The 21129-nt window shown below is 38.7% G+C and overlaps 1 protein-coding gene across 3 annotated transcripts in view; it reads left to right on the top strand.

Annotated features, from left to right (window-relative positions):
* Positions 1 to 608: 608 nt before the first annotated feature.
* The window catches only part of gjc1 (gap junction protein gamma 1), a 44964-nt gene continuing 24443 nt past the window's right edge, over positions 609 to 21129 (top strand). For all 3 annotated transcript variants that reach the window (XM_040045174.1, XM_040045165.1, XM_040045157.1), the window contains exon 1: positions 609 to 1513. The gene's annotated coding sequence lies outside the window, so the exon portion shown is untranslated. The remainder of the gene's footprint in view (positions 1514 to 21129) is intronic.

The raw sequence follows: 21129 nt of genomic DNA, 5'->3' as shown, positions 1-21129 counted from the left end.
TTATTTTTATTGCACTATGACAGGCTTGCAAAACAGAAAGAAGTATAATTACTATAAGTCATTAATGGAGCAAAATTAACTGTGAGGACTATTTGTTGTTTGTGAAAAATGGATAGAATTTTCCCCAAAGCCCATATTTTCCCAAATCACGGTCAAAATACATATATTTTTTTTTACCCTTCTATTAAATTTAATAGGTAATAAAAAGATATTTCCAAAACCGAATCTGTAAATCTTCCACCACAATGTGCCAACAAAAATGAAACGATGCCTTTGAAACTGGGTTTATCTAATATTGCCCATATAAGTGTTCCAGAGTGACACACATTTTATTTATAATGCCTCATTGCCATACTAAGGAAATACACTTGCAGTACAATAGCACATTCCACCCCCCCCCCCCCCGTCCCCGCCCCCAATATATCTGAGACCCCACCAGCGTCTTCCGTTAATTGTGGATAAGCAGATTAAGAACATAAACTCATAGCAATACTAATTTGAATAAATAAATAAGTATTACCTCTAACATTCCCAGTGCTTTTTTATAAAAATATATTAAATGTTGTATTCAAATGATACCATAGCAGATAATTATCCTATTGATTATTCCATTATAAAACAGCAGAAATACGCCGAGCCTCTAACTGTGATATCTGAACGGCTGCACCACAAACAAAGACTACAAGTACAAACTGCCCTTTCCTTAGGCAGATGTTTATGGACCCGAGATGTGTGACCTGTCGGGTACGCGCACTACCAAAGACACGTACGCGCAACATCGCTGCTCCCCTCCTGCAAAGATGGGTCTCCAAGCTTACAGTCAGAGACTCCAGCTGTCACTCATCGATATCCGCGTTCAGCTAATGTCAGACTGCATGTGGAAAACGGCGAAGGCTCCGTTCCCGATAAATACGAGACAAGGACACCGCTGGATGGAGGTGGACCTCCAGTGATCAACAGATCAGCAACTCCGCTGTTCACTCCCCCTGTGAGGACAAGACGAGGGACCCGAAAGACAACGCTGGAGCCAAATGGCACATGTGAGCCGCTGACGTATTTATTAGCAAATTCTCGAGCCGGTCATAGTGATATGGACAAACTAGCGCTGAAGATTTGGTTTTAAAAAGCCGATACAGCTGTTATCAGAGCTGGTGTGGGTTCGGTTCTTATCAAGATGACCAGACTATTGTTTAGCATCGCTGTAATGGAATGGGCCCGCAGGAATTTTGGCACCGGTTTTACGCAACAGACCACATAGTTGAATCGACGTAGCTCGACCGAAGACAGAATAGCGTGGCTGGCATGGACAAAGACTGCTTACACATCTCGTAGTGATGCTCTGAGACTAAATTGAAACCCAATAGTGAAACATCCTGCTGGTTCCTCCCGAGAAGTGGAGCTGATAATCAACGGCGGGATTCAAGTTTGGACCTCACCAAGTCCAAAACGACCTTTCCCTCCCAAAAAACGGATCATCTTATATCTTAAAGCATCCTCACAGACTCGCATAGCGGTAAGAATACGCCTGTTAATTGCTGTAATAGTGTTACAGTGTCCCTCCTTTGTTCCTAAAGGGGCTAATTTAACCCAGCGGGCACCCTGCTACGGTTGCTTGGGGGGTCATAGACGCACCATTTGGCACCATAACGCACAGAAGACGGTTTCAGCTTTGCGTTTCATTCCTGTTGGACCGAATCTCCTCTGTTGTTTGGCATGTGTAACAGAGTGGTCGAGGCCAAGCTGTGAGCAACAAGAAATCAACTTCTTTGTACAAGTGTGCTTTGGGGAAGGAGCTGCAAACGACACGTCTAATTAATATAAACTATCAATTCAGAGACACATATCCGCACAACAGAAAACAAATATAGGTTAAAAATCCACGCTGTGTATGCTTTGAGAAACAAAACCAAACCCATTTATTCTCAAATCATATCAGCATGTAGATGATGTAGAGGGCGGTGCAGGGATTCTCCTCAGGGTTTCGTTAAATCCCGCAGGAGCTTTTGAGATTAGTTGAATCGCATGCAGATTCTATAATGGCATTATTGGTAAAATCTTTGTTTTGTATAATTAATGAATTGATTTCACAAGTATTGGACGTATATGTATAGCTTTTAGGAGGTTTGCATTGATTTAAATTTATGAATAGAATTTTGGCAACATTTGAATTATTTAAATTAGACCAAAAATGTTATCTGCATCAGTAAAGCTCATTATAATTCAGGTTTATTTCTTATGAAATGTGCTTAAACTAAAAGAATATAACAATAAGGTTGTTCATACCATTCCAGATGTAAATAACTGTGTATTTAAAAAATATATATTTTAATATAAAAAAATCAATTCAAATCAGAATATAAAGACAGAAAATTAAAAAATAAATAAATAACTAAAAGCACTCCCCAGGTTTTTGTGAGTGTCTTTATCCGTGGTGCTCCATACCTACATATATTCGCTGATTCAGGGATTATTTCATAAATCCAGAAGTCAATATATCAAAAGTAACATTCCCACCACTTAAAGCTGAGAAGCAGCCAGCACCCAGCATTATTCACCATGATGAGAAACCCTTTCATTGTGCTGGACGTCTTTGAATTATGCCACATTGGCTTCTCTGTCGAGCATTTGTCAATGCCATACGAGCAGTGTCTCACATATGAGCCTCCATAATGAGTTTCTCCCCCTGTGCTTCAGAAAATCCTCGCTATATGTGCAGCTATTGTGATGGATTTGGGATATTGCCAGTGAAAGAGCTTAGGGCTAGTGAGTGATGCTTACTTTGCACATAACATATGGATGCTATGTATTTATTTTGAATTTATTCCTTGGTAGGATTCTAAGAGCAACATATCAACCTCCATTTGCCCTCCATTCTTTGTTCTATATTTCCATCAAGTAAATGCAGTTTTGGCATTTCACAGCCTTGCATACTATAGATTTAATCAACATTTTCTGCATGTGAAACTACTCTGCGAGGCAGTCCATCTGTGCTGTTGGATTCTCCTCCCACCTTTTTACCCTTGTACCCCACTGGAGACCATTATTTAACTCTCACTGTGCATTGGGGGTGGAACCTACGCCAGTATGGGAGGAAGGGAAGGGAAGTCCACCCCTGTGTACTCCAGCACTGCGAGAAAGATGAGGAGCACATTCTCTTTGGCAGCAAGAAAATGCCCCATCAGTTAGTATCATGATGAATGTGTTACTGTCCTCTTTTTATATTCCATACAATGCTTTTTTGCATTATTTCACCCCTGGGGACACTAAAGAAACTCATGACCTGGCAGATATAAGTGATAAATTGTGCATGGATGTTTACTAAATGACCAGAAGATGTCCCAGAAAAGTTGGAGATATGTTACATTAGGTGTCTGGTAAGTTGATTTATCCAATCGATCAAAGCAAAAAAAGAGAAAAGAGAAAAAAGCAAAAAAAAAAAAAAAAAAAAGCAAAAAAATGAAGTAAGAAAGAAGAAAAGTGCTGAGCCTTTACAGTAATCCCCCCAAAAATGTAACTTTAAGTCAAGTCCAGAAGAGACAAACAAAAGAAAAGAAAAAGACCAAGCAGGCTATCCGCTCTGCTGAAAAAGCATGTGATGATTTCCAAATCACAAGATCAAAGCTTGAAATTTAGAGTGTACACTGCAGAATGTCATGTGCCTGAAATGAAAGAAATGCACTAGTTATTGAGGACGTGTTAAGCTTAAGCTTTGATTATATATGCATTAAAATATATATATTTGAATGTATCTGTACAAATATGTACATATGTAAGCAGCATTTTACCTTTGGAGCTGGTGGACGTGGGGCTATATTCCTAAATACTTTAAAGCTGCACATTTTAAAAGCTCCATCTGTAAAAAATGAAAAAGTTAATACATGTTATTAGTCGGGTTGTTTCAGTTGAATGAGTCTATTCCTGTTGCTTGGCTCAGGACCAAGCCACAGGATACACTGTATTGAATGTTCATGTATAGATCTCATTATGGCTTACTATGAATGGTCAGTACTGCAGTATAATGTAGAATGCATTAGCATTGTCTTCTTTCAATTTACAGTTAAAATTTAGTATGACGCTCCTTAATTAAAATGAAGATGCATTCAAGTTTCTTGAGCCTTTGTACGACTTTTGAAGAAAACAATATTTTGCATAGTTTGAGGATCAAAGTATAAGCACAGCTCAATGGCGGAGAAGTCAATAATAATTTTTTTCGGATTCAAAATAAAATCTTTGATGCCAATATTACTACACAAGAGTGGAAATGTAAGAAAGGTTTATAGATGTCAGTTGGATGTTTGAATCATAAAGAAGTGAAATATGTTTGCTTCCGAAAGTCTACATACATACATCTTGTGTTCAGTGCCCTCAATTAATTGTAATTGTATGATTCATTATCTGTTTTGTAAAATTTCACAATGTATTTTTATTCTATGAAACAGGTTAAAAATTAGCAAAACATGTTTTCTTGTATTACCGGTAAGTTATTTTGCATTAGTTTGATGCTCCTGCCCATTTTAGGTTTGACACCACAGTATTACATACTACAGTATTACATGTCTGTGAAGGTTCTCAGTCATCCAGGTCATCGTAGTCAAAGGAGCTTGCAAAGAAAAGCGTCTGGACTTCTTTAAGTTACTTGAAGACGTTTCACCTCTCATCCGAGAAGCTTCTTCAGTTCTAAGGTCAAATGGTGGAGTCCCAGATATAAGCCTAGTGGGAGTATCCCCCCACAGAGGGACAAAAGGACCCCCTGATGATCCTCTAATCGCCTGAGCCAAGGTGTGAAACTGGGTGTGGGTCCCAATCAGCCAGAGTTTCGGGTGAGTTCATTGTGAAACCTGGCCCCACCTTATCATGCGAATTCCTGAGATCAGATGGCCCAGGATGTGAGTGGGCATTAAGGCGTCTGGGAAGGGATCTCAAAACTGGATTATAGATGGCAGACAGTTGGTGTCGTAAACCACCGCCTCTGTTCAAAGATGGTCGCTCACAGTGGACATAGATGGCTTCTTTCACTCCTCTTTCAAACCATCTGGAGGAGTGAAAGAAGCCATCTATGTCCACTGTGAGCGACCATCTTTGAACAGAGGCGGTGGTTTACGACACCAACTCTCTGCCATCTATAATCCAGTTTTGAGATCCCTTCCCAGACGCCTTAACGCCCACTCACATCCTGGGCCATCTGATCTCAGGAATTCGCATGATAAGGTGGGGCCAGGTTTCACAATGAACTCACCCGAAACTCTGGCTGATTGGGACCCACACCCAGTTTCACACCTTGGCTCAGGCGATTAGAGGATCATCAGGGGGTCCTTTTGTCCCTCTGTGGGGGGATACTCCCACTAGGCTTATATCTGGGACTCTCCACCATTTGACCTTAGAACTGAAGAAGCTTCTTGGATGAGAGGTGAAACGTCTTCAAGCAACTTAAAGAAGTCCAGACGCTTTTCTTTGCAAGCTCCTTTGACTACAGTATTACAGTGTATTTTGTTAGGCACCCAAGATAACAGCAACAATGAAGCCCTGCAACTCTTCAAATGTAAATAATAGCAGTAAAGAATCATTCATACAAAGTAGTTTTAAAACCATGAAATTCCTCTTTTAGTTTCCACCACTGAAAACTGCCTTAATCTCTAAAATATATTATGTGTATCAAATTATCTACCTTTGTGCTGTTATTCGAACGTTATTTTACGATAATCACTTGCAACTAAATCAGCCGTCTGCAATTACCATAATTGTCAGCTGAAATATCTGCGGGATGTGTTTAAGTCAATTACATGCTTTATGGCAGCTATCTTGAATAAATGAAGTAATTCACTTCCTGCTTTTCCCAGTTCTTTCCTTCAGAATGTGTGATGTGGAGCCAGTACAGTAAGAGCTAAATTTTATGCTTTCAGCCACTACTTCAAAAAAACCTATCCCTACTTGCATATTAGAAGCAGGTGTTGTGCAGCACAAAACCGTCAGTCGTCAAAACATGCAATGTTACTGGAACCTCAAAGAAAAATGTTTGAGTGACGAGGGAGTGCAGTGTTGTAGATAAAGTGGGAAAAATGTAGAGATGTTGGGAGATTCTTCGCCACTGCAGCGTCTCCTAACTGGCTTTGCCCAACATGAAACATCAAGGTATTATGTCTATATCTTGTTTAGCAGACGTGAGCACACAGGCAGGCTTAATCCTCAGAGTGCAGCACACTGAGGGAAAAGTGTCTTTATGCCTGCCAACTAGTCTGGATTCCCTCTGCTTGACACTGTGTACTCTGCTCTGCAATTTCTGGTTGCCAGTTCCTGTAAATGACTTTAAAGTAAGAGCAGAAGGAAGGTGGCTTGCTCTCTTTGTAATTACCGAGCGTTTAGAATTTTAAGAAGTCACCAAATGCAAATGATAGTTAGAGCAGAATGTGCGTTGTGCTGCATTACTTCCATGTTTGCTCTATAAATGCACATTTGTACTTTGTTTATAACTTGGCTGTCTTTGGTAGTACAGTTGGGATCTAATTTACGGATTTGCATGATGTGGTGGAAATGTTTCTGCAATGAGCAAATGATTCTGGGAGAATAGTTTCATTTAGAAGATTTAGTGAAAATATTGAAATTTGTTTCACAACACTGATATAAAAATAACTGGTAACTAACTGCGTCTGGTCTCTTAAGATAACTTTGAAGATTTTAATATGTTTTGCAAATACTTTTCGTTAAGCTAAACTAAACAGATTTTGACCTTCACGTGGTTCCCAAATTAAGTAAATTCAGTGGTGAGATTATTGTAGTTTGATGTGTGCATGTGAGTGCAGTTGAGCATGCTCTGTGTCCTGCGTGCCTGATATTTAAGGGGAGACCTTAAATATTGGGCATCAAAGAGTAGGGGAGGATTGTGCATGCTCTCTGTGACTCAGGATGACTCCTCTGGAAAACGAGCCCTGGAGTCGGCCCTGACCCCTCGCAGTTGTGTCGGTGCACGTGTCGCCGTGATGCCACAGCAGATCTCCAAATCTTTAGCTAAAAACAGGCGATGGGGAGTGTCTGATTTTGTCTAACAAAGGGAATCCTGAACACCAGGATTTTTGTGTCATCCTAGTTGTATTGCTGCAGCATGTCGTAGTCGTGCAATACACGTGTCCAGATCGCAAAGTCCCTGCAATGCAGTAGTGCTGTGTACTTTGATTTAAAACTGCAGTGTTGCGTTTAACAGATATAATTCTATGACACACTCTTTCCCTGTAGAGTTTGATTAATATGTTGATTAGTAAACAGGAAATTAAGTAGCAACAATTTTCATAAGTGGGCATTAATTCTAACTGTAGAATAACAAACTTAATTTATAATGCAATTTCCCAATAAAGCTGCAAAGTGCTTCACAGAAAGAAAGTAAACACTTACAAAAACAACAAATAGGAGCAAAAATAATATTAAAATATATATGCCATAAATCAAAGCCCTCTTAATAAAAGAATTTTTAAAGTAGAATCTTTCAGGGAAATAAAGTTGCCATTCTGCTCTTAATTGGCAGATTGAAAACCAGCAGAATACTTTTAAAGATCAAGATAAATGCCCAGGTGGATAAGAGGTTAGTAGGTCTATGATATATTCGGGAGCAAGGCCATTCAATATTTAATGATTCTTTTCAAATTCATGCTTTAAAATAATGAGTAGGATTTTATGAAGCAAAAAGCCAGTTCCGGGATCTCCATTGTGAGGACTTTTGACATTTTTCCCATTAACCCTCTCAAGGCAGGCGTTGCAGATTTGCAACAGTTAAAAACTAACAACCTGATTACCCCACATACCTATTTTATGATATTTTTTTACTCAGAAGTACCACTGCAGGACTTGGTTGTGCATTAGCAACAAAAAGTTTAATTTGAGCCTGAGAGGGTTAAAATATAACTTCCATTTTTTGAGTGGAATAACTAATGGAATAACTAATAATTAGTCACAGCACTAACTAGGTATGTCAGCAGTTTTAGCTTGTTGGATTTTATAGTTTTTGAAAATGAATTTTTCTGCCATTCAATGTGATGTAAATGCTAAGAAGGAAGTAAATTTATTCAGCTTTAATTGAAATAAATGGCACAGTTACATCCTTAATTACTAGCACCCATTCCGGTATGACATGTTCAAAACAGACCACAGGTAAAATCATTTATACTGATGTGAAACAGAGAAAACTAGTAAATGCCTCCTTGCAGAAGGCACAATAGGGGACATTTATTGTAAGAGAAGAAGATATACCCATATGGAAAAGAAATAGTAAAAACATATATGATTTACTCATGAAAGTGGCCACTTTCATGAGTAAATCATTTATAATTATAGTAAGGCTTACTTGATTTACTCATGAAAGTGGCCACTTTCTCATTACTTTCATATATTTTTTTAGTAAGTATACAAAACATACAAGTTTCATACAAGACAGATAAAAACTTTATAAGATTTATATCTTTTCCATATGGGATAGACAGACAGAGAGAACCCCCCGTGAGTGTGGATGAAATTGGATGTCACTTTCACCTACCCAGCACTCATGAAGACATACGGGCAGTCCAGCAAATGAAAACAGTCGTGAGGGACCTTCCCACTGGGAATGTCACTATGACATACTGGGATCAGCTCAGACATACATACCATGAGCCTGGAAACATACATGCAGATGTACCGAGACCTGCATGTACAGAGATGTTTGCGCTTCAGTCAGTGTTGCACATGCATATTCAAACTGATATGTCCTGCTCACGAATCTGTGTATGCTGACACATTTACATATGAGCATAGCTGTCATAGCCCAGGCTGTGATTCGGGGTGACAGGTCTTATGCCACTTCCCTCGGGTCATCGGAGGGGCGGAGTCACAACGTGACAGGGATGGGGGCAGAGAGATGTCTTTCATTCACTGTCACTCACCAATGACACAACCTTTCCTGTGGTTTACTCACATTCCCGGGTTCAGCAGTGATGAGGTAACGTTTGAGCTTCTGCACTGTGTGCTCATGTGACTCATACCTGTTGTTTTGGTTTTGTCTGCGGTTGCTCATCTTAATCTCCTCTTGTTGGTAAACTTGTATTAATGTAAAGTGTCAGTCTGACAATTATGCACCAGTCATCAGAAGTTCTTTAGTATCTCAAATTATATATATGTGAAGGCATCTTTAATATATCTGACCAAACTCTCTTGGGTTTCTTTGCTTCCGATTATTAGAAATCTAACAATTACTGTGCCTGTGTATACTCTTAGTTGATTCATTTTATTTTTCTTTCAAAATTTTGGAAAATACCCATTATAATATTTTAAAGGCTGATGGAATGTACCCAAAACAAAGAATTTAAATTAATCACCATATGTTTAAATATACTTGAAAAAAATATTAAAAAGCTCGACATTCTTCTTCTTCTTTGAAAAAAGACTGAAATAAGTTTTTTTGCAATTACCATAGAAAAATTTTTATATTGAGTGTGTTTTAAACATGTTTTAGTTTGATAGAATGCAGGTTAATTTTAAGGAACATTTCTTTATGAGAATGAAAAGCTTGTAATGTTTTATCTTAAATTTTGTTTCAAAAATCGCCATGGTTCCCCCTAAGAGTAGTCAGTAAAGAGTACAGGAAGTATTGTGGCCTGGGAGACCTCTGACATCCCTCACATTACTCCCCTGTCTGTTCTTTTTAACCTTTTTACTCCCCATTTGAAATATCATTGTCTTGGGTGTAATATTTTTAAGGACAGATGTCATCCATGATAAGAAGAAATGAACATTAAATTCAAATAAACTTAAAATAATGTTATTTTGAAAAATGTATTAAATACACTTCAATCCATTAATTAAAGTAAGTGGGATCGATATTGAACGAGTAAATGAAAACACATTTCTGTGGGTAATGGCAGATGAGAGACTTAGTTGAAAAGCACACATTAAATATGTCAATTTTGAAGATTAAAGAAGCACTGTAATAATAAAAGGACATTGCATCTACTTTTTCTTCTTCTTCTTAAAAACGCACAGTTTGGATTTTTTACTATGAGGGTTGTTGGGATTATACAAATTGACTATTTTTACAGCTTGAGACATTTAAATATGCAGATCTCGTGAAATTCTGAACAACATAAATTTTGTTCAGAGGAAAAAATAATGAACTACAGGGAAACATTCAAGGCATGCTTTCTACAAGAATAAGCATCTCTTATGTAAATGTATAAGGATAGGATTCAAATGAATGTAGATAATAACGGGTAATGTAAAGGCTAAATTTAAGGACTGTTGATGTGACTTTTCTTCAGTAAAATTCTTTGCATGGCGTTTATACTGTTTCCTCTGCATGAAGCAATCTCATTTTTTTCCAAGACCAACATGAAAAACAGTCATTGATATGATAAACTGTCATTGCACTCAGATGAACCCTAAATACTACCTCAGTGAATGAGTTTTTGCTATATCTAAAAATAGCCATGTACTATTTCAGTGTATAACTCATCTTCTTCATGTGCTTTGTTAAACTAAAATCTAAAAATCACACAAATGCATTTAATGTCCTTTATATTATAAATAATACAAAATTATTTTGTGTACAATAGACAGTTTCCCATTCAATGAAAAAATACAAAATACCACAATGATTAAAATCATGTTTTTTTAAATTAAATTTGGCAGAGCTGCATTTGAGGTTTCACAGAATGGGTTCAATGATGTCATCGTTATCAACTCTAATACATCAGCTCTAATCTACAGATTTGAATAAGTTCAAATTTATTCTAGTTTTCAGATGTCACTCTGACCTGGTGATGGAATTGTGGCCTCACAATGTTACAGCTGGATCTGACTAAATCTGGATGTGTTTCAGGTCAAAAGAAAAAAAAAACAACAAGCCCTGGACAGTCACACAGGCCCAGAGACCGGTTGACAAAAACGGTGTATTTCAAACAGTTGCGATTGGTTGCTTGCAGTAACTGTAAAAAGTGATTGCTAAAGCTCCGTTCACACAGGTAAGCGATTCCCTGGTCACTAGGAAAAAGTGCTTATTCCACGAACAGTCGGCAAGTGGCTGCTGTACTGTTTATTGCTGGCAGTCACCAGTATGAAATTCATATAAAGAGAAATATATCTCGCTGCATCCAAAATGTGCTTATGATTACTTTGGTTGCCAGCATACTCCCGCAAACTCCCATAGTTTTGTAGAAGGTTCTGACTTATGTGTAAACAGTCGCAAACTGCTCGACATGTGTTTGTGAAACTTAAAGAAGTGCAATGGAAAAAAGAAACTGAGAATGTTGACCTTCAAAATAAAAGTTGTGTCTTACCTCTGAAAGCAACATAATTCAAAAGAGACAGCTTTTCCTTTAAAGGCAAACATTCTCTGTCTCCAGTTTACATTTAACGGTGAATTTACATTGAAATTGTTTCACTACAGCTGAAAAATAGGTGAGGCACCCTTTGTTATTTTGGATAATTTGGGAAATTCTAAAAAAACCCTCATTTTTGACCCAAAAGGTCACTGGTATCAGATTTTGGAGGGCCATAATAATCAAAATCAAAGTTTTCAGAGCAAACGCACATACGGTTACACTAGAAGCCTGTTTTTCAGCCATGTGATCACATAATGCTGTTAAACATTATCAGCACAGGTGCAGTGAAGGAGGGCACACATATTTTTAATGAAACACACAGAGTTACCTTTATTATCTGAGCAAACACATGCAAGTCATCAGCAGAATGCCACTACAACTGTGGAGAGCATGTTAGGGGATCTGTGCCACAGAGCTGCACATGGCAGAAGGCATGCGCTGATGTGACCGTAAGCGCTCACGCCTGATTGGCTCAGCTGGGGCAGCCACGGCTGGGTGATGTCCCCCTCGCTCTCTGTCACAGGCGGAGCTAAACAGAGCAGCCAGGTTCACAGACCGCGGCCGAAACCCTGTCACTGCCTTGCCTGGCAGACTCTGCCACACTCTGAGAGGCACACACACACACACACACACACACACACACACACACACACACACACACACACACACACACACACACACACACACAGAAACAGGCTAAAATGAGATGAAAGCTAGATGCAGGGCAGACTGCATGAAGTGCGATATGTAAGACGTTTTTTTTTTATTTTTTTGTTGCCTGCATGCGTAGTCTTAATGATTTATCCACAATAACCCTGTGAACATATTACTTCAATTTCATCCCACGCCTTCTTTTCACAATACCCCTGAAGGTCACCACCTCCATTACTGGGTCACAAAGCTCATAATCATTAGCTGCTGATAGACTCACTGAGGTGTCACCAATCATCATTCATGAAATGCCTTTATTGATGCATTCTTACATTATAAAAACCTCCAGCTCAGTCTTTTTCTTTAACGTGTTTGAAACATAAACCAGAATAGTGTCCCTTTGATTTACTTTTAAAGGAATTTTGTTCAATTGAACAACTGCAGGGGGTTACACTAATAAAAAGATAGAAAGAGACAAGCTAACACTGGGTTATTTTTAGCCGCTGTTCCATATACAACATGTTCCTCCTGACACAAAGATGCTCTGGGGTCATGTTCAGTGTTTATACAGCCTCCAATGGAGATGTCATACCTAAGACTAACTGGATTATTGGTTAAAACTCAGACAGAGGAAAGTAGGTTTTGAAAATATGCTGCAACCTGACTCCTGGCTTCCTCTAATACCTGTGAATATATATATTCATAATGACTGGTGTTTTCTGCTAATCTTTTACAGACCATGTGGATCAGGTAAGTAATGATAGAAACTTTCTGTCCTGTCTTCTGTCCCATTTCGTTAACCAGTTAAATCATGAGAAACTCTGCTAGATTTTTGCAGTATGTTTTATTGCTAGACTGTGATAGCACCACAGAACTTCTACTTACATTCAGGTACTTTACAGTTGTGTGAGGAAAGCCCCACACACAACCTCTCAGCTTCTTCTTGTCTGCATCATTTTTGGGCACCAAAACACCGAGTCTTTTTTTCCTCCACTTTCTTGTTACATCACCCACACGTGACGTGTCTTCCAGGACATTCCTGTCCCGTCCTTTCCTCTCTGTGTCTTCTCCTGGAGTCATGTTTAAACAAAGTAACATTCATACATGAGTGGGTTTCTATGACTACGAGGCCCCAGGAATTTTTGAGCCGTAGACCACCATGGTGCGATGGGTATAGGAAAAAGCCCAAAGGCGAGCACAGATGCTCTCGTGCTACTAGTGTTGCCTTGATAATAGCCTTATGGGCTAAAATTTGAGACTCCACATCTAAAATGAAAGAAGAAAAAAAAGGAAAAAGCTGATTCACTTGACAGAAGTGCTTAAGGCCTAACTTTAAATAGCTCATTGCAATTTCTGTTTCCTCTTCTTCTGTTTTTTTTTTTTTTTTTTGTCCTTCTGTTGGACGTAGGACTGTCTTTAACTCTTATGAAGCCTTAGGACGGCCTGTTTAAATAAAGGGTAACTCAGATGAAGATCATGTTTGTTCGAAATGATAATGATTTAGTAAATGCATGCGCAGACGGCAGGGGAGAGCAACAACATCAGTTTCCTCGACTGGAACAGTGCAGTACTTTCTGGATTTTATCACAGCTCCTGTCTCCAGTTTGGTGTGGGAAAAGATGAGCAGTCTAGAACCAACTGTCTGCTTAAACCTCCAGAAGTTCCCCTTAAGGTTTGAAAAAACATAATCCTTTATGTATGTACACATTCTTATTTGTGTTGTCTTTAGACTTGTAATCCCCACAGTTTCAGATTTGGCACATTTTGCATTACCACGATAGCAGCAGACAGCATAGTTTAGGACTTTCTGCAGACAAAACAAGCCATTTCCACCCTGAAGGGGTCCCTGCACTGAAGCCAGTTTGTATCTGTTATTAAAGATACACATTGTGACCTTCTACAAATGGCATTTCTAGAGGAATGCAGAGTGTGGCACGTTCAGTTAAGAGGCTGAATAGTACTAATATGATTCAAGTAGATACAGTTTTGTTATGCTTTAATTATGTTGGATCAATTTTGATGGAAATACAGATGAGAATTTTTAGAAGTCGGGGAAGAATTGAGTTTTAATGAGTCATTTTTGTCAGATCATTTTTCACTCTCTGATTAACAGTTTTCATGGAGTAGTTTTATTTTCCTTTAATTCGGTCTGGCCTTGGCAACCTATTTTAATTCTTAGACTCTACTAGAGTAGCCTTACGAGAAGCACACATCAAAATAATCCTTCTTTATATTATTCAAGGCCTTAGCACAGCTCCTCAGTTGCACAGCCTGCCTTAATTTGATTGGATGCTTCTTGCAAACAAACTATTTGTATCTGGCTCTTCTGTGTTCACAGCCTACTACTGTGTTATTGAGACGATTGCATCAGGACTATATGATTTTAGTGATAATATAACACCATTCAAAACAGAGATTACCCTAAGCTACTTGTGCAAATGCTGACATTGCTATACAAAGCTTTGATTGTGTTTAAAGTAAGTTTCCATGACTATAACAGCTTATATAAAAACAGGCAATAATAGGTCACCTCTAAGTGACATTGGTGAGTTGGCATGATAGTGTTTTCCTATGGCTCCTTTAATGAGAAGCAGATTGAGCCAGATGTTGCATTAGCATTAACAATCATAATTAGCAGGTGGACACCTGAATGCACACAATCACACACACTCATATAAAGAGAAAAATCAGAAAATACACTGTGTTGTTACTGCCCATAATAAACAGCTATAAAAACTTATCTAGAGAGTATTGTCTATGTATGAGTAGAAATCAAAACAACTTTGGTCTGTAACCCTTCTTACGTTTTGCACTCATCTTTACTTTATCGCTTATTATACCAGGAGCCGTTCATAGCACTAACAAGAAGAGACTTGATTCTGTTTACTTTATTCTTGATGTAGATACAAACATTGGGCTGTGTGGTCTTCAGAGTGATGAAGGAGATTTCATTAGGCCTTTGGTGGTTGTATAAGCAGGGTGCCTAGTCTGTGAGGTACCCTGAAGGATTTGCCTTAGGCAATAATGTATTTATGGAGTTAATATTTTTGGCTTAAAAAATATATTTTTCTTGAGCCACTCCTTAATAAGACACTTCTTTTTATAGGTTTACATACACATGTAACCTCAAAAGACCAATTTCTGAGGGTATAAAAAACTGTTACTTTATTATTTTCTCTGTCCTTTCCCCCCTTTTCCTCTTGTTGGGTAATTGTCGTTCGATAGTATCCACACTGTAGCTGTGAATGCAGGCCTTTCTTCTTTTACTCCTGGGTTTTAGATCCAATATCAGTGAGAGCACGATCAATTATTTTGCACAACCAGACCTGTCAGTTAACATGGCAAGCCCGATTGCATCATTAAACTTGTATTGGAACAAGTGTAACTGCAGGCAAGAACATATTGCTGGAATAGGGCTCGTTTTGTTCCCCTTTCCTTTCAGTATGTTTCCTTCTCAGCTCTCCAATCCTCTTATGCCTTTTCAGTCTTTTCTCTTCTCCCCCCTTCTGCATCCATAAAGTGTTTTGTAGGAAATTTGATTGCCAAGTTCCGTTTACATTCACCCACCATCTGCTGAAATTGGCTGCAACTGTGAATCATTTCTTAATATTGGCAGCTTTGCATTGACTTGCCTCCTTATTTTTCCTCCATTTCATCTTTTCCCACTGTCTGGCATGCTTTGACCTATTAGTAGTGAGCAAAAACAACTGTCCGATCCGTAACTCTCAATAAAAGACAGCTCACAGAAAGAACACTTGAACCACAAGTGGTTGGACTGTAGAGATAAAAGTTTTTTACTGGGAGTATATGCTAGCAGATCACACATGAAGTATGAAACTGTCTGCTTTTGAAGTGGTGCAGTCAATATTTTTCCAGCGAGTGATTCAAAGAACTCATTGATATTCATATAACACATTAAAACTACAGTTTTTTTTTTTTTTACAACAAATCCATACTTAACTTTATGTCTTAAAGATATATTTATGCTTAACATTTATATCATCTGTAGAGGATAGAGGATACAATTTGTGCTACTCTGTTACTATGTCACATGTAATATTACTTCCCTGAAAATACTATAAACCGCTGGGAAGCTTCATTTTATCAAAAACATCACCTTTGAAACTCTTGATCTCATTTGTTTACATTTTTATAACAAAGCTAAAGTTGTACAATCAAGTACAACATTACAAGTACAACTATTATAAGATGCAGTTGAGTAGAAGTGGAAAGTAGAATCAAAAATGTAACTAAAGTTAACTCAAGGAAAGTATAGAAAGCAATTACCAGAAGTACAGCCCTTCAGTAAATACTTTGGTATGCTTAAGTGCCACATCAGCATGCTAATATCCTTACACAATATTAATATGTGCCTGTTTAATGGCTTCTGCGTGCTATATGCCCACTATTTTAGATCACCAAATGTGCTAATGCTAAACAAACTAATCACAAAGTAGTGCCCTGTTATAAACCTTTGGTTAGAGCCACGTAGTTAAAATTCAATGTACTGAGTGAAATTGTAATCGGTTGTATATGGATGCTGCTATTGCATGTCATTAATTTTATCCGCTCCCTCCTATAGATTGCGCTCTTCTTTCCAGCTTCTTTTCCCCCTTTATCCTCAACCCAAGGTTTCAACTGCTCACAGTCTCTTTGTTTTAAAAGAGATTTTCCTTCCCCACAGTCATAAAGTGCTCGCTCACACCTGTCCGTTTTCTCTGTAGGTTCTTTGGCTTATAATATGAAGTGTTTTGAAATGACTATTGTGAACTGGGACTGTATAAATAAAATGGAGTGTTACTTAATGTAACGCCATCATTAAGTCTTGAATGTGAAGGAATGTCTGACAAATTTAGAGTTCTCGATCCTGTAGAGATTGAGATGCTTCAGATTGGATCATAGTGGCTTATTAAAAACCGACCAAGAGGCCAACATTGCCATAGCTACATCTGCACTAGTATCTTGGGAACAATTAAGGTCATTGCCACCCACTGTTACACATTTACCTCTTGGGTCTCACCTGTTAATTTGGTATTTACAGTGACCCGAGTGTCACTGTGTGGTGGCAGTTTGTGAAGGATTTTTTAGTTTGAACTCTATTTCAACTCTGTCTCTGAGTGTTATCGTTTGATAAACCTTGGCCCTTCCTTTACTCCTCAAGGAAAATACAGTGACAGTGGAGTGATAGCGTCCATGGTGCAGTCAGATGAAAGTGAATGAAGGCTGATGAATGCTGTGACACTGACAGAGAGTTGTTATCTAGATATTAAAGTATAATAACTTGAAAAATCCGTGTCCTCTGCCAGTCAGTTTCCCAGTGCTGGCCCGTTCTATTTATGACTGATGTCTTCTGGATTTGTCAGATGAAACAGGAACAGGGTCAGAGTTTTGTGTTCAAATGTTTTGGCTGGCTGGTGCATCCTTGAGCAAGACACTTGACCTCTAACAGCTCCTAGCACAGGGTGAAGTATTGCCTCAAAGCAAACAAGTCATGAAGAGAGAAGATGCAGGGGGAAAGCAAGAGATCAGTATTCAGGGCTTACGAAAGTAATTCTAAGATTTATTATCAAATTTAATTATTAGAAAATTAAGATAAATTAAGGATTTCTGTTCAAAAGCTATTTTAAAACACTGAAGATGTTGGTAGTCATTCAGTCTTCTGGCTGCACACCACAGGTGGCAAGATTATCGGTGTTAACTAAATAATTTATTCCAACAGAAGATTCAGTTGCAGATTATCAAGGGTCCGTGTCATTAACTTAACCCAAATAAAATCTTAATGAGAGCACTGGGAGCTCCTCTATGCGTCGTGTGCGCACATGCTCCCATGCATGTTTGTGAATGCACTCACATTTATGCCACCGTGAACCCTGAATGCAGCGGGATCCCTCCTCCTTTCTCCACACAAACTGAGCCAAAATCATCATCTCGGCGTTCAGTCACTGTGATGGCAAGGATGTCTCTACTTATCTGCAGTAAACAAATTCAACCGTGGCTGGCAGTGGCATTTGGCCTCTGTGTGCTCTCCTTCCTGGCAGCATGTGTGAGTGGAGCTGCTGCAACTGGAGCAACAGAGGATCCTGAAGCCGACGGTTTCTCCTCTAACGTGTCTGATTTAAACAGTGCGGCGCCGCAGGCTGAAAGTCACATTTCATTAAACAATGCTAATTAATTTTTGCGGGAAGTCATGCGTGTTTCAAACTGATTGACTCATTGTCACACCCTAAATAGATGAAGCATTAACGGTCCACCACATGTGATGCTTTGAGTGTCAATTTCACGCCAGCTGTAGGGGTGGAAGTTATGGTCTTAATGTTTGTAAAGTCAAATTTTGGGTATTAAGAAAAGGGTAGTTTCATAGGGCCGCTGATAATCAGTCATTCATTAGTGTTGTTGCGTTGTAATAATCCTCTGGGACCTGTTTGTGCTTTATGTTCCATTAACAGCGAGTCTGTCATCTGTATGGAGAGCGCTGACAGAGTTAGCTCTGACAGCAGGGGGGCGGATGAGCGCTGTTGGCAGGTATCAGGTATGCTTTGGCTCGAGACAATGAGCTTCATGGTGAATCTGGGCTTCTGCACAGGAGCAGCCTAATGCTCTTAAGACTCCCTTCATCTCATTCCCTCTTTCCCGCTTTACCTTGCTTAACCCATATGTCTTTTCCCCATGCATTCCCACTATCATTCCTCTAAGGTCAGTGTAGCTGAGCTCAGGGACCCATTATTCATGGTCAGTCACAAGTCAGCTCTTTAATCATGTGACAGAGTGCAAGAAATCAGTTTCATCAATAAGTGGAGAATTTGTGCTTTCTTTGTGTGTGCATGTTTGTGTGTGGTAATTGACCCTTGTGTTGCAGTTGGCAAATCTTTTTGCACTGTGGTGGATTATTCCTGTCTCCCTGGGCTTGTTAGTGGTTTGTTTCACATCGGTTCCATGTCACACTGAAAGCACACAAAGCCCCGCGTGGATAAGAGCGCGATAGTGTGTCTGCTCTGGGTTCCATCGACACAAAAAAAAGAAGTTAAGAAAAAAAAGAAAAAGCCATAGCTAATTGACATTAAAACGGCATCATTTCAGCCTCATTTGTTCCTGAAAAACCTCAAGGCAATTTGTCTCCAGCAAAAAAAGTTAAGTTAATTGCTGCTTCTTTTATGCTTTTTGTGTGCATAGCTAAAGGCTTTGTTGTCCCTCAACGATGCAACTTGTGGCTGACTTAAAAATGAAACATTTTACAAAACAAGAAAAAGCTAGTGTGCCTCCATTTTCCTACTGCAGTGTCTGCTTTAAAAAAAATACCATAAGGCAGCCATTACTATTAAAATGTTGCCTTGAATCACGGTCCTCTGTGATGGTACAGCACAGAAAAGAACGATGGAAGAATCCCCTCATGAAAACAACATTTGATTTTGACAACTTTACATTCCCCACTAATATACAATGACAAATGTGTACTCACCAGCCACTTTATTAGGTATGCTGTTCAGTGGCTCGTTAATGCAAATATCTAATCAGCCAAGTAGACATGGCTAACAAGACCAGCTGAAGTTCAACTGAGCTTCAGAATGCCGCTTTCAGAGTCACTTACTTTGGAAGAAAATGGAGAAGGCATGGGATTTGGTGCCTGATGGGCTTGTAAGAGTATTTTAGAAACTGCTGATCTAATAGGATTTTCCCACACAACCAGAGAATTACAGCGAATGGGCCAAGTGGGTGAAAACACCTTGTTGAGGCCAGAGATGAGAGGAGAATGGACAGTCTGCTTCGAGCTAATAGGAAAACAGTAGTAACTCAAATAAACACGTCTTACAACGAAAGAATAAGAAAGCATTTCTGACCTTGAAGTAAGACCACACCTAGTGCCACTTCTGCTAGCTAAGAACAGCAAACTGAGGTTACAATTCACAAACACTCGCCAGAAGTGGTCAGCATATTTCTCGCACCTCGTTGAATCTATGCCACTGAGAATCAAGGCAGTTCTAAAGGTAAAAGAGGGTCCAGCCCACTGCTAGCAAAATGTAGTTAGCAAAGTTTCCAGTGAGTGTACATTAGAGAGATAGAAACAAATGAACACACTGTTTCATACCACTCTCCACTTTTATTTTAAATCTTAATTTACCAACGCAGCAGAGAAAAAGGAAATATTGCCCTTGTGAAGCAGGTGGCATTTAAGGAGTCCCCTACATAGTTAGCATCTGGAAAAAACAACAGCTCTATACTCTTTTCTAAACTTCAATCACATTTGATTGAGTGAATGGTTTATAAGGATTAGGAGGTGGGCTGAATATTGGAATAAATAAGGATCCATAATGGGTCCAGAGGGAAAGTGTCTCAGTGAGCTTCAGCCACACCGTCCCTCTGTGCTAGCTGAAAGAGAAGGAGAAACAGTGTTTAGAGGGAGGGCTTTGAGAATTACCAAGCAAGTAAGTGAAGGAGAATTAATATGACATGTGGTGTTGTTCCAAAATTTAAGTTGTAATAACCTGATTTAATACTTTCTATATCTGTAACACGTTTAGCTGTCAGATTAATAAAAATCTCTAGCATGATGTATTTTGTCTTCTTAGCCAATCAGCTTGTGAAACCAATAAAAAATTAGAAAGAAACCTTATTACTAGCATAGAGTGGACTTCAAAAGAGAAGACTTGCTGGCTAATTCTCAACTTTGGAGTTGGAATCCCCCAAAGGAAAACAGGAGGTGACAGGAGGTGAACTTAGATTTGTGATTGCTGCTGTTAAGTTGCGCAGAGCAAATGCAAGTGCAGCACAGATACCCAATAAATGTTGAAGAAGTCCAAATCATTTAGAATTGCACCTGGATTCTTGCGCTCTAATATTAAAGCTGATTCACCAAATTGAGTGATTTGTTTTTATCTTATGGGATTACACACTACACTAAATGTCTTTTGCAAACATTCTTCAGACATAGTGAAACAAGCATATTATTTCAGCTTTAGGAAACTGTGACATGTTTTTTTTTCTAATAATATATGATTTAAGGAAAAAGTGTTTTTTTTAAAGGAATTAATTTAAATAATTCATAGTTGAAGAGGCACATCACATGTAAAGTCAAATTTGGACTCTAGTGTGAATGCAGCTTTTTTCTAAACTTGTAGTATAATTAAATTGTCTATATAAGGGGCTG

Source organism: Simochromis diagramma, unplaced genomic scaffold (assembly GCF_900408965.1).
Source record: "Simochromis diagramma unplaced genomic scaffold, fSimDia1.1 OVJJ01000321.1, whole genome shotgun sequence".
NCBI lineage: Eukaryota > Metazoa > Chordata > Actinopteri > Cichliformes > Cichlidae > Simochromis > Simochromis diagramma.
The sequence above is the reverse complement of the archived record's forward strand: the minus strand, read 5'-3'. Positions and strand labels throughout refer to the sequence as shown.